This window comes from Trachemys scripta, chromosome 25 (genome assembly GCF_013100865.1).
Source record: "Trachemys scripta elegans isolate TJP31775 chromosome 25, CAS_Tse_1.0, whole genome shotgun sequence".
Classification (NCBI taxonomy): Eukaryota; Metazoa; Chordata; order Testudines; family Emydidae; genus Trachemys; species Trachemys scripta.
The window spans coordinates 2,146,445-2,159,194 of NC_048322.1; the positions used below are offsets into that span (position 1 = coordinate 2,146,445).

Sequence of the window (12,750 nt, forward strand, 5' to 3'; positions counted from 1 at the left end):
CCTTTTCTCCCTCAGTATCTCACACATGGCTATAAAATAGGGTTACCATACATCCATATTTTCCCGGACATGTCCTGCTTTTTAATTGTTAATCACCGTCCGGGAGGATTTTTTAAATATATATAAATGTCTGGAAAATACGGAGGTATGATAACCCTACCCACTGCTCCCTCTCCTCCTGGGGTGTCAGCTCGCTGCAGATTGCAAACCCCCTCCCCCCATGCTGCTGCAACCCCGTGCCTGCGGTGGCGTCTCTGCAGGCAGCTTCGGGGGACCCGCAGCCGCTTCTCCCTCCTCTGAGCATTCCCCGTGGCTCTGGCAGAGCCTCAGTCTCCCCCCTCTGTCCCGGCCATGCAAGGAACCCGGCCATGCAAGGAACCCCCCCCGCCAGCGGTCCATGCAGCTGGGGCTGCCTCTCCCCCCTGGAGCTGCTGCCGGGTCCCGGTGCAAGGGAAAGTTTCTCGGTGTGCGGTGGTGGCTCCCGGGAGCCCGAGCTCCCCCACCTGGGAAGGGCCCACGTTGCAGCGCCTCCCGCAGCAGTCTGGCCTGAGCTGCATCAGCCTCACCGGGTCCGGCTGGGAGCAGGGTGGAGGCTCCCCTGAGCCCAGGGGCAAGGCCCAAGCCACACACGCAGCACTTCTCTGCTCCAGCCCGGCCAGAGAGGGAGCCTGCGGCTGGGGTGCAGCCTCGCAGGTGGGAGTGCGCTGGGGCTGGGATGCCCAGCTCGGGGGCAGGCGCAGGGCCTGAAGCAACTTCCCGCCCCCCGGCTCTGGCTGCTTCTGCGCGGAGGAAGCGCCCGGCCGGGGGCGCAGGGACTGGAGAGCGGTGGGAGCCCAGGGAGGAAACGGCTGTTTCGGGTGGCTGGGAGGGAGGGGGAATGTGGCGAGCTCAGGGGAGGCGGTGGGGCTAGGATTTGGGGAAGGGGGCCAATAGGGCAGAAAGGGGGCGGAGTTGGGACAGGAACTTTGGGTAGGAAAGGGTTGGAATGGGAGCAGGGAAGGGGCGGAGTTGGAGCAGGGCAAGGGGCCCCATGGAGTGTCCTCCTTTTTCAGTGTACAAATATGGTAACTCTACTGTAAAATCTGGGGAGATTCAGCCCTTTCCCCTCAAATGATCAGCTCTCTCATCTCCCCCGATTTCCCCCCATTCTCTCCATAATTCTCAAATGTCAATTAAAAATCTAAGATGTGGCGGATTTTCCCACCTATTTTATCTGCAGCGACTGAATCATTCCCCAAAACATGGCTGCCCCTGGAGTGGGGATGGGATGAGATGCCCATTCTCTGCAAGGGCGGGGAAGGGAGGAGCACATGTCCCCCATGGGAAATGCCCAGACTCCAGTTTCCCAATCCCAGTCTTCCAGCTCCCTCTCCCCCTCCCTTGCCCTCTTCAATCAGCTCCTCAAAGGTCTCCCTGCTGCCCATGTGAATGGTGGCAGTGGGGGGAACCATCACTTTCTGTTTATCTATTGAACAGTCATATAAAATCCAGTCCCCTTTTCCCTCTAGTTATTTAATAGCAATATAAAATCCCCTCAGATCTTGGTGTTTTTCTCTCACGGTATCAGTTGCATAGTTTGTGACACGTTTTCTCTGCAAATCTCAAAGAGTCATATAAAATATCCTAAACATTTGCCCCACTTTTTCTCTAGTTGTCTATTTCTAATTGAATATGCCCTGAGATTTTCCCCTGTCTCTCTCATTATAAATTACTATGAAAATCTCTGATTTGCACTTTTTCTCAGATTCTGGGACATGGATAGAAAATGTTTGCAAATGTTGCCCATTTCCTCTCTATTCATTTATCAAATATTGATGTGAAATACTCAGATTTTACCTCTTATCAACAACTGATATAAAATCCCTCTGATTTTCCACTTTCCTCTCTATAATTTGCAAAAATTGATTCAAAATACCTCAGATTTCCACCCTTTCTCATTCATTTCTGAACATTGATCTCAAATCTCAGGTTTTCCCTCTTTCTATGTCATTATCAAATGTCAATTAAAAATCCTGTTGGGTTTGGGGCCATTCCCCATGTTTCTAAATCCCAGCTATTTCTCCTTCCTTGGAGGGAACCTGTTGCCCTGAGTTGTTCTCCATCCTGGAGGTTGCAGAGGGTTAAACTGCCCAGTGATCATCTTTCCCCTTTCCTTTGAGAATCATTTGTTCCCTCCTTTATCTCTGTTAAAATGCTTGCCGATGAAAGAGACCAGCCACACAGTCAATACCCATCAAAGCCAGAGGCCTCCCCCTGTTTGGGGGATCGGTGGGTCCCAGCTGGTAACAGGAGAGTTGGCTGGACCCTTTTCTTTTCTCCAACTAGCACAGGATGAGGAGGTCTCTCTGTGTGCAGCGTCGGTCCAGAAGTATCCCAAACCCCATGACAAATGGTCTCCATGAGAGGCTGCTTCCCACAGTGCTAAGATGTAGCCACCTCTGGGGCGGATCCATGGTGGCCATTATTTGCTAGTGACAGGGCCTTGGAAATTTCTTACCTCTTTGGCCCTCCAGGCCTTCCAGTCATCTGTTCAAGAAACATCCCCCAGGGCTCCCGCTGCATGTGGGACTGGCCAGCAGGGGGCAGTGATAACTTTCTATCCACTCATCAGACACTTTGAGGTAACATTGTTGTGGGGGGGGTATCTGTTTGGGGAGATTTCAGCTGGAGCTGAAGGGGCATTGTGGTAGAGGGAGGCCTATGGGTGACTGGTTGGGGTACCCTATCATGTTGGTGGGTTCTGGAGGTTTGGGGTTCTGGGGGGTGGTTCTGATGTGCCCAGCCCTGTGGCCTGGAGGTGGGTATTGTTGAGGGCCTGTTGGCTGTAGAGCAGCGCGGGTGGGTGGGGCAAGGGCTTAGAGGGTGTCTGGTGCGGTGCCAGGGGCTCTGTTTGGGCTTCCCCTGCTGGCTCCTGGGATTGTTGCCTCGCCCAATGCACAAAGCTGTGGGGGCAATCCCCAGCACTAGGTCAGGGGATGCCAGGCAAGCAGAGTGAGGGGTCCTGCTGTAAAACATCAGGGGGTCCCACTGTGGGGAGGAGGGGGTTCCAAGAAAATGGCATGGCAGATACTGCCTGCCTGCCCTCCAGCAGGGAGGGACTGAGTTCGTAGTGGGGGGTCCCTGGCTGCTGAGGGCTCTTGGTGGGGGGAAACCTTTGGCATTCCCAGCCTGGCAGTGAAGGTCTGGTGGGGGTTTTCTGGCTGGTGGGGCTTTGAGGGGTATCTGGGGTCCCTGGCCAGAGACTTTGGGGGCTGGGTACCAGGGAATATCTGGTGGGACCCTGGCTGGGGTATCTGGGCTCTGGTTACTGGGGGGATGTCTGGGGGCCCCTGGCTGGGGGCCCCTGGCTGGGGGCTCCTGGCTGGGGGCTCTGAGGGCTGCTACTAACCATGTTCCTTCTCCCTGATCAGCTTGTGCCAGAATCCTGGCTCCAAGCACTGCCCGGCATTCCCCGTCCACGCGCAGTCACTGTGATGACTTTCTATCCACTTATCAAACACTGTGAGGTGAAAGCACAGATTTTGCTTTTCTCCCCTCTTGAAAACTGCAGGAACTTCCGGTTCTGTTGGGAAAATTCGTGCCCCCCCAGTCCTTGTCCTAGATCTGAGGGGTGAGGGAGGTGGGAAGGGGGTTAGCACTGCCACACAGTGGTCTCTTCCACAGCATTCTGGACTCGTTCTTTCTGAAATCTGATTTCATTGAGAACATTGTTAATCTAGAGTCACTGTATGGAAAGACAAGGAGTGACTCCAGATGGACAGTGGGGCAAATGAGATTAGCAATTCTCCCTGTGAGGAGGGGCTCTCATTAGCTGCTCTCCACAGAGAGCTAAAGGAGGGAAGCTGCTCAAATGCTCTGTCCCTCCCTGCTCAGGATCTTGGGATTCAGCTTCCAGTGTCAGATGCTGCGGCCTCCATTGTGATCTGGGAGACCAGGCTTGGCAGCTGCTGCTCCCCCAGCGGGGGCTCTGTGCTGGGACGTGACCTTAATTAAAGCTTCTTCTCTGCCTGGCCCAGGTGATGACTTTCTTCAGCTGGTACTAGCCCCCTGGGGCACCCCTGGGCACCGTTAATACTAAATTCTGAGCCACAGACTCCAGGTAACTAAAATAAATGAAGGGAAAATGCTGGGGTCTGGCATTAAAATGACTCTACACAAACAGCCCCCCCCCCCTTGCTCATTTCACCTCCCATTAGCAATTGCAGGAGCAAATCCATCCATGGGGAAGCAACCAACCCAGGAATGGGGCTTTCCTACTGGATGGGCAGGGAGAGGGGACAGGGAAAAGGCGAGAGAAGGAGAAAGAGAGACTGAGAGAGACCATGGGAGAGAACAGTTTCAGGACATATTTCCAGATCTCTAACCTCCCCAGACAGATGTATTACTGCACCCTGAGTAGAGTCACTTTCCTGTGGACAAGATGAGGATCAGACAGAGGAAAACCCAATTCCTGACTCCATATCTCTCCTGCTGGGATGTGGCTGCCATGGGGTCAGAGTCAGAGGGAATTGTCGAAACAGATTCCTTTGGTTCTGTTTTTTTCTAGCCTTGTGTTCAGAGACTTTGTTATGGGATGGGGGGAAGGAGAAGGGAGGTTAAAAATGTGTCTTTTGGCTTAGCCTGGCAGGACAGGACAGGAATACACAGTAATAAAGAGATAAAGCATTTTTATCACCTTGGCAGAATGTAGGATGTCTGTCTGCAGGGAAAGGGCCTGGGGCAGTGGTCCCCAACCTTTTCAGTGTGGCGGGTGCCTGACGACTAGCCGCCGAAGACCGCGGCCACCGGACAAGCAGCCGCTGAGAAGTATCATCATCAAGAGGTGTCGCCGCTGAAATGCCGCCGAGAAGCAGTGGCATTTCGGCGGCGACTCTTCTTGATGTTGCCGCTTCTTGGCGGCATTTCAGCGGTGGGGTGCTCCCTTGTCAGTAGGCGAGTGCCATGGCGCCCACGGGCACCACGTTGGGGACCACTGGCCTGGGGGAAGCGTGATGTGAAATTAACTAAAGCCTATTCTGAAGCTTCCACAACTGCCCTTCTCACCCAGACAGGCTGCATAATGACGTCCGTGTTTCGCTCCAGCTCATCCCAGCCTCCCATGGGACAGGGAAGAGAAATGGCTGCAGAGGAGCCTGTTCATGTAGGGATTATTGGGGGGTTGCTGGTGGGTTCCTGCAGGAGGAAGAGGGACAGCAAATACTCTGGCGACGGGAAGGTTTGCACAGTCTGGTTTGGAGGTGAAGAAAGGGAGGAGGACAGGGTGTGGCAAACCTGCTGGGAGTTGTTTACTAAGGGTAGGTCTACACTATCCAGTAGTTCGGCGGCAAGCAAATCGAACTTCTGGGTTTGACTTATCGCGTCTTGTCTGGACGAGATAAGTCGAACCCAGAAGTGCTCGCCGTCGACTGCGGTACTCCAGCTCGGCGAGAGGAGTACCGCAAAGTCGACGGGGGAGCCTGCCTGCCGCGTCTGGACCGAGGTAAGTTCGAACTAAGGTACTTCGAACTTCAGCTACGTTATTCACGTAGCTGAAGTTGCGTACCTTAGTTTGAATTGGGGGGTTAGTGTAGACCAGGCCTAAGTGGCCTAGATTCTAACAACAGACCCATGAGGTTCAGAGGTGGAAATGCTCTAATTTGTTGAACAGAAAATAACCCACCTACATGGGGCTGGGAAAACTCACCAGACTCATAGTGCTGGAGACTGACCCAACTAACCAGTGGCTGCTGTGAGATATGAAGGGGGCACCCACCAGTCAGGTTTAGGGGAGATTTCCCTCCCTTCATATCCAGCTCCTCACAATGAGGAGGGTGTTGGGCTTCCTGCCAGGGAGCTCTCCATGGACCTTGCTAGGGGCTCCATCTCCTGTATCAGTCTGTGGCTAGTGTGATGGATCTTGGAAGGGGAAATGAAGAAATAAAGTTCATGCCATCCCCACTATGCCATCTGTACTCTCTCCAGTTTCAGCTTCATCCCAATATGCCAGTGACACACACACTGCCAGAGACCCTCCCCTGCTTCAGAACACTTTGGGAACAGAGCACAGGAGCAGTATCGCACAGTGTCAAATATCTGCTGTTTGCACAAGTAAAACTGGGAGTTAGGTCCAGCATAACCAACAGAAGTTTCCTACCCCTGGCCTTCTTTCAAACCCTGAGCCTACTCCACCCAAACCAGAATGTGCTTGGGCTGTAACAAGCAGGCTGCTGGAGTCAGAATTGAATCTCACCCAGGATTACAGATGACACAAGTCCTCACTGGTCTGGGTTGCACCCCAGCATGTGAAAATGGCTTATGTTGGTAGTGAAACTTCCAGAGACACGGAGAGTGTTGCTTCCCCATCACCATGTGTAATAGTAACAATCTGTCTTCTCTGCAGACTCCTTGGATTTTTGAGTCCCTCATTCCCGAAGTCACATGACACTAATTCTTACTTTTCACATTCTGCTTTTCCAGACTAATTAAAGTCTTGTTGCTCCTGAATTATGGCTTCTAATTTCCCAGTGTTCTCCACAGCCAGGGATTTTCCTACTCCCTCCCATTACGCTGCACTCACTAGATTTCCTAGTACATAAATCCAGTCATACTGGTCAGACCAAAGGACCAGCTAGTCCAGTATCCTGTCTTCCAACAGTGACCAATGCCCGGTGCCCCAGAGAGAATGAACAGAACAGGTAATCATCAAGATATTCATTTCCTGTCACCCATTCCCACATTATGGAAAACAGAGGTTAGGGACACCATCCCTGCCCATCCTGGCTAATAGCCATTGATGGACCAATCCTCCACGAATTTATCATGTTCTTTTTTTGAACCTTGTTATAGTCTTGGCCTTCACAACATCCTTTGGCAAAGAGTTCCACAGGTTGACTGCATTTTGTGAAGAAATACTTCCTTTTGTTTGTTTTCAACCTGCTGCCTATTAATTTCATTTGGTAATTCCTAGTCCTTGTGTTATGAGAAGGGGTAAATAACACTTCCTTATTTGCTTTCACCAAACCAGTCATGATTTTATAGACCTCTCTCATATTCCCCTTAGTCATCTTTTTTCCAAGCTGAAAAGTCCCAGTCTTTTTAATCTCTCCTGATACAAAAGTTGTTCCATACCCCTAATCATTTTTTTTGCCCTTTTCTGAACCTTTTCCAATTCCAATATATCTTTTTTGAGATGAGGCAATAACATCTGCTCGCAGTGTTCAAGATGTGGGCGTATCATGGATTTATATAGAGTAAATATGGTATTTTCTGTCTTATTATCTATCCCTTTCTTAATGATTCCCAATATTCTGTTCACTTTTTGAATGCCTCTGCACCTTGAGTGAATGTTTTCAGAGAACTATCCACAATTACTCCAAGATCTGTCTCTTCAGTGGAAGCAGCTAATTTAGACCCCATCATTTTATATGTATAGGTGGGATTATGTTTTCCAACGGGCTGCAATATGTGCTGTCCTGACTTCTAGTACTGCTGAGATCCTACATTCAGGAATATCCCTGTCCTTCCTGTTCCCTTTCTCCGCTGAACCCTACCAGCCCATGCTTACTGTTCCCAGCTTCCCCAGGACTCTCTCATTGTCTCTGGACCTCTGTCAGCAAGAAGCAGTGGCAGGGACACTTGCCCTCTGTCTGGAGTCTTCAACTTCTGAGACATGGATTTAGTTTCTCGGTGTTTTAGTAGACTCTTTGAAATTGAGTGTCTGTGGACTGTTGAACAGTCTGGACTGTTGAACAGCTGTTTCCCCTCAGTTCTCCAAGCTGGGGTGCCTTTTACACTGCTTTACTGTGAGAACAGCCACACCTGGGCAGTTAACACACAGTCTCCAGCATGTAACTGACTCCCAGCTGCTAGTCAGCAACTCATGAATTACCCCACAGGAGAATGCCAGAAAATTCTCTGGTCCCAGACTTCCCCCAGAAATGTGCATCTAGCCCTGTCCAGAACACTACTGAAGAACGCAAGCTCATACTAAGTCTGTCATTTCATCAATGGAAAATGACATTCACCAGCTTTGTTATCCCAAATGAAGTTTCCAACACACTTTAATCCAAACACATTGGTTAGATAAAACAATAAAACAAAATTGTTAACTACCAAACAAAAATATTTTAAATGACTACAGGTAATGAGGCATAAAAGTCAGAATTGTTTACAAAAGAAATGCAAGATAAAACACAAGCTAATGTCTAACTTAACAAGCTAAAGTGGATTCAGATCAAATGTTTCTCAACATACACTGAGACAGGCTGGCTTTCCTTTCAGCCAGGACACCCCCTAACCTGCCCCTGACGCCCAAGTTCAGTTCTTCAGGAGTTGTCATGAGCAGAGGGAGAGGGGAGAGAGAGTGTCTCAAGCATTTTCCTCACCTCTTTTTAAAATTCAGTCCTTTGTACTAGAAACAACTGCAGTTCTCAGCTGAGTCATGGTGACAGGCTGTCTGTTGTAGATATGAGCTTCAAGTGATCCCTGTGATGGAATGTAAATATCTTCTTCACACCTTCCCTCTGCCGGAGAATGGCTATTTCACCAGCTCGTTTGCCTTGCTGTCTCTGAGGAATCGGTCTATGGGTGTTCCCTAGAATTGTAACATTTTCAGTAATATACTACAGTAAAATCTCAGAGCTTTACATACAGTGTTGCTACACATTTTAGTGGGAGGATAATATTCAGTAGATTCTATTTTCAAATGATACCTCACAAGCTATACTATGTACAGAATTGATCATAATTTTCTAGAACAGTGAACTTAAGGGTACAGACTGACAGTGTCTGTCTGTGTGTTTTCCCAGCAAATATGTGGGTATTTCAATTCCTCATAAGCACAGTGTTTGGCATCTTCAAGGGCCTAGAGAGCGGGTCCTGGGAATTCACTGGTTTACTAAGTGTGACACTGTATGGAATTGTGAGACACTTTATATTAGTATTATTTTATAATTAATACCAATATGATAACATTGCAATGAATCATGCTAGATATGCCATGTAAGGTATCATTGAATATGTTATGATTTTCCAAGTATGATGATTTTGTTTCTGTTTTATCACCTTTGTATTGTGAGTTACAGATATGTAGGGTAGATTTGCATTTCCAGACTTGTGCATTGTTTCTGGGTGACACACCTAGACATATTGGTGTCAACATGCCTAGCCTGTTAAGTGGCCCATCCAGGGTCATCAGCTATACAATGAACCTATGGAAAGGACAAAGGGGATACACATCTTGAGTCAGCAAGACATGCAGGGGTATGCCTGTGTACTGAGAACTCCAAGGCTTTTCCATGCCATGTGCTGTGAAGCTTGTGTTTGGGACACAGGAAGTACAAGCCATATGGCAAAAGGAATATAAACAGCAGCTGCATCATCTCCATTTTGTCTTCAATCCCTCTTCCTATCGCTGGAGCAACTTCTCTACAAACTGAAGCCTTGGACAAAGGACTGAATGAGCCATCCAAGCTGTGGATGCCTTCCAGATGGACTTTCAAGCCAGCAACTCACCAATACTGCTAAGAACCTGATATATAGATTTCTGAATGTGTCTGACTGCTTTCCCATTTAACAACTCTTTTCTTTTTCTTTTTCTTTTCAAGAAACCTTTAGTTTAGATGCTAAAAGATTGCCTGGCAGCATGGTATTTTGGGTAATGTGGCTGACTCAGGTCAGAAGAACATTTTTTTTATGTGAGCAGAGTTTTTAAATAACCTTTCACTGTACTGGACCTAGGTGCTGATTGGGAGTCAGAGAACTGGGATGCAATAAAGGGGGGCGTGTGATTTCTTTTTTCATCTTCTCAATAACCAGTGTGGGTAATCAGAAGCACAGTTTGTGACTGGTTGTGAGTTTAAAACTTCAGTGTTAACCACCTGTTTTAGGAACATCTGCTCTCCCTTTTTCAGCCTCCCCTGACCTTGGCATTTTCAGTGAGGACTGCCTCAGGCACACCAGATCACACTAAATACTGAAGTTAAATAAATAACATGTTGGTTTTTTTATGACAAAGTCTTATGAAATCAATGGAACTCCTTTGTTTTCTTTCATCTGAGCAGGGTTTCCAGTTTCCCAACGTGATGTGATCTCCCAGCTGGAACAAGGGGAAGAGTCATGGGTCTCAGACCTCCAGGATTCAGAGGAAATAGAGATCCTGAGCGCTCCCTACACAGGTGAGGAAACATTGAACCAACTCAGAATCTTTAAGTGCCTGAAGGAAACATCTGGAATGCCATACAAAGCCCTTCAGAGCTGTCTCAGTTCATTATTGTCCCTAGCAGGGGCTGTATCCTCAGGGTAAATATAGCTCATGGCTTCCTGTAGATCCTAGCAGACACCAGGCAGTAGCTTCCTCCCTTCCCCCTGCAAAGTAGGATGGGATGTGAAGGCTAAATTGATGCCCTCTTCTCTCCTATTTGGGGGGAAAGTTTGGGGGAGTTCAGTTTCTGATTTTTATTTGACCTCTCTCCAGCACTTGTTTTGGTTTGGTCTTCCCCTTTCCAGCCCTGTTTGAGGTTTCTGTCTCTATCACAGCAGGTGATGCAATGGTATGTGAGAAAGAGGAGCAGAATTCTCAGCAGGAAAATGTTGAGCAAGTGGATAAACACAGAGCATTATCGCAAAGATCAAAAAGGAATGTGTCCAGGAGTCATGAGCAGGGAAAATCCTGTGAGATTCAGCACAGACCAGAAAGAGAGCAAGGAAGCCAGTCAGGGGAGAAAGTGTGTAAATGTATTTCCAGTCGGGGAACTCAGAAGAGCCTCAAGGAAATCACAACACAGCAGGAAATCCTCAGAGGGAAGAGAAAAAAATACATGCACTGAGTGTGGGAAAAACTTCCGTGACTACTCAGCCCTTACAAAGCATTATAGAATCCACACAGGAGAGAAGCGCTATGAATGCTGTGCGTGTGGGAAAAGCTTAGCTAGCAGCTCAGCCCTTTATGAACATCAGAGAATCCACACAGGGGGGAGGCCCTATGAATGCAGTGAGTGTGGGAAATCTTCCATCGCAGCTCACACCTTATTACCCATCAGAGAATCCATACAGGTGAGAGACCCTATGAAAGTAGTGAGTGTGGGAAAATCTTCTTTTAGCACTCAGCCCATGTTAGCAATTGGAGAATCCGCAACTGCGATCAACACCATAAAAACCTCTAGGGCTATCAATATTCTTTTTCTTTAATATTTCTCATGATTCCCATATAGTAACTTTTAAAGCTGTTTGAACTGTTTGCAGCACCGTTATCCCTCAGCTTGTCCAGATGAGTGGCCCATTTTGGCCTTTTGCAGTTCACCCTGTTTTGAGATGGACCCATTTCTCCTTTCTATCAACTCCATTGGCTCATGAGTAATTCGAGTGTTCCCTTCCTACAGGGAACCAGGGAGCATCACATTTATACCATTCTTCCTATTGCAAAGTTATTGTTAGTCACCAATGACACAGATTGTATCATTGCCAGTTGTTCTCATGTTGCCCTGGGTTGTGCTGAAGAGCAGTTATATTGGGAACTTTTCAGGTTATATTTAAATGAAGAGGAGCAGGGGCAGGAAAAAAGGGTCATTTCAGTCTCTGTGACACTGGAAGGAGATGGATGACTCAGAGATTCCCTCCTTCCCCAACACTGCAGAACGGTTACCTTTTGTCTGAGCCATGCAGAGTTTATCTTCATCACATTCTATCCATCCACTTCTCAAAGTGGCATGTAATGAAGCATTCTCAGTTGTCTGTGCTTGGAGATGATGCTTTTACTTCTTTAATCCTATATCAGAGTCACCATGACTGGAGATGAAAGTATTAAAGACCTGGAAGGGGAATTCAAATGGGACCCCAAACACAGTGTAATCATTTGGAGTTTAAATCCCAGGTTCCATCTACTGGTAAAGCCACTTCTGACAAGGTGATTGTTCTGTCCCCCATTATGGGGATGTTAGGATACTAAAAATGTTGTAAATAGCATAACTGATTATTGAGACAGTGCTGAGTGAAGCAGGTTTGAATGGATCAGAGGAGAATGTGATGGGAGAATCTCTTGTCCTGATTCTGAATAATCAGATGTAACCTGCTCTGGAATTTCATTTGACACTTTCATTGTTATGTATTCTATCTCTCTGTGATGTGGGTTTCTATCTTTCCTGGAGGCTCTTTAGTCACCCAATTGGATATTAGTTCAGTTTGATAGGCTGTAGCTCAGATTTATTAGAGACTTTAAGAAAAATGACTATTTGCTAAGGTCAGAATTTTTCACTTCAGCTTTGATTTTTCCCACCCCTCCATGATGACATGGAGAAAGTTCAAGTGCAGTTCTGTCAAAAGGAGAGAACTCTCCAATTTACTCGACATACTAACAAAGAAACAACAGTGATTTAAAATCTCAACTTGGAAATGGTGAACAACAGCAGAACCCCAACTAACTGAGGGAAGTGCATATGATCACAGTGTACTTCAATTGTTTAAGTCAGTATTGTCTCAGATGATCTAAGGAAACAATTCCACAGTAAGTGGTTTTGAACTAGGCAAAATGTCCATGTATTTGGTTCCCAAAGCATTTGTAACCTAGGCTCCACAGAAGATCTCTCCTAGCTAATCCTATGGTATGGGAGATGCTGCCCTTCATGACACAGATGTTGAGGAAATAGAAGTGGGGGATTTGTTGAATTTATCCTTTGTTAGTTGCTAAAAATGTGTATAAAATGAAATCAGTGTTGGAAATCTAATAGCTGCAGAAAAATAGCTATTTTTTAATAGAAACTCCAGCTCTGGTAACTA

General features: G+C 47.5%; 1 long non-coding RNA gene across 1 annotated transcript; it reads left to right on the forward strand.

Moving 5' to 3' along the window:
- Positions 1–482: 482 nt before the first annotated feature.
- Positions 483–12,463, forward strand: LOC117870093. The gene is made up of 3 exons (XR_004643921.1): positions 483–693; positions 10,041–10,154; positions 10,516–12,463. It is a non-coding gene; the product is annotated as an uncharacterized LOC117870093 (long non-coding RNA).
- The last annotated feature ends 287 nt before the right edge of the window (positions 12,464–12,750 follow it).